Source organism: Amblyomma mixtum, chromosome 5, assembly GCF_055824585.1.
Source record: "Amblyomma mixtum isolate Tamu chromosome 5, ASM5582458v1, whole genome shotgun sequence".
Taxonomy (NCBI): Eukaryota; Metazoa; Arthropoda; class Arachnida; order Ixodida; family Ixodidae; genus Amblyomma; species Amblyomma mixtum.
This window is the reverse complement of record NC_143016.1, coordinates 128,407,639-128,412,990: the sequence shown is the minus strand read 5'-3', so window position 1 is coordinate 128,412,990 and position 5,352 is coordinate 128,407,639. Positions and strand designations below refer to the sequence as shown.

The 5,352-nt window shown below is 49.7% G+C and overlaps 1 pseudogene; it reads left to right on the top strand.

Annotated features, from left to right (window-relative positions):
* The first annotated feature begins 785 nt into the window (after positions 1-785).
* Positions 786-881, top strand: LOC149343687 (U6 spliceosomal RNA; annotated as a pseudogene).
* The last annotated feature ends 4,471 nt before the right edge of the window (positions 882-5,352 follow it).

Sequence of the window (5,352 nt, the reverse complement as noted above, 5' to 3'; positions counted from 1 at the left end):
TTTCCGGAGCCCTTCACTACGGCGTCCCTCATAGCCTGAGTCGGCTTGGGACGTTAAACCCGAATTAATTAATTAATTAATTAGTCAATCAATTAATCAATCAATTAATTAATCAATTAGTAAGTAAGTAAGTAAGTAAGTTTTTTATTTGGGACAAAATTTACAAAAAATTCTGTCTTGGGTGAGTAGGCTAAAGGCGGTTTCCCGCCTGACGAGGCCATCCCACCCATTAATCAATCCATTAATCAATCAATCAATTCCCAGTTAGAATGAGCATATTTTTTAAAGCCCGAGGCCTAGAAAAATAAAAAGTCGGCAGGACTGCATAAAGGCTGGATAAAAAAGGGAAACCCGTGCGCTCACGCCATGAGGCAGTCCATAGCTGGCCACTAAGCTCCAAGGCTACGCGACAACAACGAGCACACTGGAAGAGCAAAGGACCGCAATCAAAATTAAAAATGGTTCTACCTTTTGCATAAAACGATATGTAAAAACAGATTGCCAGCCGCTTTTTCACTCTCCGTCTTTATTTCCCTCTTCATCTGTGCTCGAATTCCCAAAGACCTCCCTTTCCCTTCCATGGAGCCAGACTTTCAGCAGTAGGCCTCAGCGATCTCTCACCCAACACCTCGTCCTACCTCACCACCAAGAAATGTCGCCACCACTCAGGCGAATCTCTTGCTCAACCACTTCCGCATAGACCTGACTTGACCCAACTCTCCCTCCCTTTATTCTAACCTGAAACGATGCTCTTTCTTTTCTTTCGTCGCCATTTAGTCACTCCATTACGCTTCCAAAGTACATATACTAAAATTGGAACGATACAGAGAAGATTTAGCATGGCCCCTGCGCAAGGATGACACGCAAAATACCATATAGTACAGGTCCGCCTTCTCCCCGCAGAATTTGCAGTGCGAGTCAAATGACTCCGGGTCTATTGCGTGTAGTCTTCGTGGGTTGTTGTAAATGTTCGTCTGTAGCTTTCGGAGGTGTAGTTCCTACCCTTTGTCCAGTGTCTTAGCCGGCGGAGGGTATACCCGACGGGATAGTCTTTAAGTACTGAAGTATGTCGTTGTAAGATAGTAGTGGGGTAGGAGGTTCCACGGCATCCGCAATGGGTGCCCGGGGGAGAAATGCTCGGGCTGAGGCATGTGCGCTCTTGTTCCCTGGGATGCCCTGGTGACCTGGTACCCATATTAAGTGTTTGTGTGTGGGTTGGTAGCCACGGGTGTAGCTATCTTGCAGGATTTTAGCTGCTAGTGGTGCGATCCTTCCCCTGAGGTGATTGCGATACACTGTTTAAAAATCTGTAAGAATATATTCCGAGCTAGTGTGGGTTGCAGCTAAAGCAATCGCCACTTCTTCCGCAGCCGTCCTGGCTAGCCAGTACTAGTCCGTCCATTGTTTTGTTTTGGTGCACTACCGCGACGGCCTTCATTCCCTGCTCGGGACCCGCAGCATCAACATAGAACACGCCCTCGCGCCCGCCGTATTGCCTTTTCATAGCTTCGGCTCGTGCTTGTCGTCTTGACTGGTGAAAATCGGGGTGCATATTCCTGGGTAGTGGAGCTGCCTTGAAATGTCCTCTCCATGAGGCTGGAATGTCGTTTTTAGAGTCTAGCTGTCGGGGGCAATTGATGTTCAAATCAGTGAGGACTTGTCGGCCAGTCCGACTAGTGGAGAGCCGTACTATCTGCGCCGTGAGGTGTGCCTCTATTAGCTCGTCTATCGTGTTGTGCACTCCCAGTCGTAAGAGCCGGTCCGTCGATGTCGCATGAGGGAGGCCCAGTGCCTTCTTGTAGGCTGTTCTGATTATGACATCTAGGTTCCTGATGTCACGCTTCTTGAGGCGGAGGTAGGGTGCTGCGTAGACGACGCGGCTTACGACGAAAGCCTGCACCTGTCGCAGGGTATCTTCTCGCATCCCTGATTCCCGCGTTGTTATCCTGGCGATCATCCTGGCGACTTGCTCGCTCACGAGCCGTAGTTTCTGAAGGGTGAGGAGGTTGTTGCCGTTGTTATTTATGTCCAGAACCATTCATTGGTGCAGCATGTCGTGCGCATATACATCTATTTCTCCGACCACAAAGCTTCCTTCATGACATTTAAGAACTGTTAGTGGAGTTTGGTTTACAAGTTAAACTAAGCCAGTGGATTCTTTCTTGAGGATGGAATATGTGTGAAAAATAACAAGTAATTGTACATGCATGTCTTGCTCCAATTCTTTGCCTCAATCTATCCAAAAGCTGAAACAGCTGATTAGCTGCGCTCAAATTTCGCATTAGGCAGTAAAGTAATCGTGGCATTTTTTTTTTGCTTTCCGTCTCCATCGAAACGCGGCTTCCGCGACTGGGTTCGAATCCGGGTTCTCCGGCTGAGTAGCTGAGCGCTGTAACCACGGCCCTCACTGAGCCATTGTGGCAGATGCTGAAGCTGCTCCGCCTGGTTACAACAGCTTCCACCTATTTTTCATAAAGCAACAGGAAAGTTTTGAAGCGAAAAGCTTCACTAGGCTAGTCTACACCGAGGCTAGCGTGGGCCCCGTCGTCAGAAAAAGCCACAGGTGCGCATGCGCGAACTGCGTGACGTCACGGTGGACACCCGAACCGCGCCGTAAGGGAAGGAAAATGAAAAGAAAATTGATTTTAAGGAAAGGAAACGACGCCTGTCTCTCTTATATCTCGGTGGATACCTTGAACCGCGCCGTAAGAGCCTTAAGGAAAATGAAATGAAATGAAAATTGGTTTTAAGGAAAGGAAATGCCTGTCTCTCATATCTTGGTGTACACCCGAAAGGAGTGACATCGCACGCTGCACAAATAAAAAAAAAATAAAGAAAAGACAAGTAGTGCGTGAGGAATCTCTCATATCTCAGTGGACACCCGAACCGCAACCGCGCCGTAAGGAAAGAAAAATGAAAAGAGAATTGGTTTTAAGGAAAGGAAACGACTCCTGCCTCTCTCATACCTCGGTGGATACCCAAACCGCGCCGTAAGGGCCTTAAGGAAAATGAAATGAAATGAAAATTGCTTGTAAGGGAAGCAAATGCCTTTCTCTCATATCTTGGTGTACACCCGAGAGGAATGCAAGCCACAGTACATGTCTCTAAAGCAACCTTCTAAGACAGCACCGTATTCACTACACGCGCGGCTCCTCCTCCGCCTTGCCGCAGCTTTTCGCTTCGAGATATCCAAGCATAACCTCAGCTAAGCCACAGCGAATTTTTTTGTTGCGTGGCGTCTTACTTTAAAGAATGCTATTTGTTTAAAAAAACAATTTGATGAAAAACACTGAAAACATGTCAAATGTGACCTAAGCTAGCTATTGCTTTTGAATGCATTAAATTTTAACAGGCATGTACCCAATATAGCTATTACATTTCTCTGCGCTCAACACGAAAACATACTGCAGTACAGCGGCGTACGGTTTGATTAGCGTTTACTCTCCCAAATAAGCGACTCCTGCGACGGTGGAGCACCCGCTTCATCGTTGCCAGCGGGGTGCGTGTGACCGTTCTGTATCCTTGTGTCCTATAAAATTCTCTTACGCGATGACAGTCGCGGTCGTCAATAAAAAATTACGAGGAACTTTAGCGGCTAAAGTGCTGAAAGGCGAAAGCCTGAGTGCTGCATTCTGCTACGCGATTGTTCTTTTCACATTTTGTTGGTGCATTAATTAACTGCCAATTAATGACGCTTAAGCTTCGCCTTTAGGAGTGGAACGCGACAGCGTGTTGCAGCGCTGCCACGGAGTCCATTGAACGCCACCACCCGTTCGGCGCGATGCCTTGCCCTTTGAACGCAACGCTTTTTAAGGAAAGTAAATGGCGCAGTAATTCTCTGTCGTCTCGGTGGACACCTGAGCCGCACTGTACAGGAAGGGAGGAAGTGGAGTGAAAGAAGAAAGAGGGGCCGTAATGAAGAAAATGAAAATTGTATTTGAGGAAAGGAAATTACGCATTAACGTTCTCGCATATCTCAGTAGCACTATATAGTCGAAAATTGTATTTGACGAAAGAAAGTTGCGCAGTAACTGTCTCACATATTTCGGTGGACACCCGTCAAAATTTGCGCGTGGTGACATCACGACAATTTGGACCAATCTGAAACGCGGACAAATACGCCTTGCTCGTCAGTAGATTGGTTTTTGAGGAAAGGAAATGTATCTGTCTCGCATATCTCGGTGCACACCTGAACCTCGCCGTAACGGGAAGGGAGGAAGATGTGAGTAAACGAAGACACCGCATTCACTAGACGCACCTTTGTTCATTCCAAACCATCGAGATTACGCTGATGATGTATTGAGTCTGATGGACCAACTTGTGTTAATGAAAGTCCATTAGACACGGTTGTCTGCCAAGGGGCATGACAACTACGATATTTTACTTATGTATTCATTCATGCAATAAAGAAAAAAAAAAAAAGCTGGCATAGCCGAGTGGTAGTGTGCTCGACTCGCACTCCGGAGACCGGGGTTCGATTCCCAAGCTTATGGGTTCCTACGTGGACACAGGCCACCACCCACCGCGGGTTCGAGCTTCGCGCGAGCCAAGGGCCCCGATCAGCCGTCACCACACACCACTGGGACACCGATGCGGCGCACTCAACCTCCGCTGGGAGGAGAGCGATTCGCCGCAAAGAAATAAGCCTCCAAGTTCACAAAGGAGACGTTTATTCACATCGTCCTCCAGCTGATACACACACACTCAATAGTCACCCCGTCCCGGGGGCGCGCGAGGAGCAAGGCTCCGCTGCGCGCAAGAAGCGACTCGAGTAATGCGCACCGCTAGCACGCCGCTGCAGGAGAATGTCCCCGCGGCAGTGCTGTGATCTCTCTCTCGTGTCGACCGTTGGGCCGGTTGCGAGAGAGAGTGGGCATTCAACGCAAGGTACGCCTGTCTGAGGTCGCTGGACCCCGCTGGACAGGCTCGAGCCGCCGCAGGTCAGAGGACACGTGCGGGCGAGCTCGAGTAAGCACTGATCCGAACGGCAAAGGCCGGCACGGACAAAACAGTAACGTACGCACCTTACGCTGTCTCGGAGGGATCTCTCTCTCTGGGCCCCGCTCGGACGGTCCCGCGGCGCGCGGCCGCCCAAAGCGGGGTCCCGAATTCCCGCCAAAAGGCGCCAATGGCAAAGGCCCTTGGGGAGCCGGGGCGGAGCTGTGGCTAAATGACAGTGATTAGTCACCCAGCCGCCTCTCCACCGCCTGAGGCGGGGGCAAGGGAAAGAGGAGAAACAACGCGGGCGGCCGGCACAGCCGCGCAAAGGCGACGGCGCAAAGCCAGGATTCCCACATCCCCCTCTCCTTAAATGCCCTCCTACCCATCGGCAAAGCACGCGGCCAAAATAAA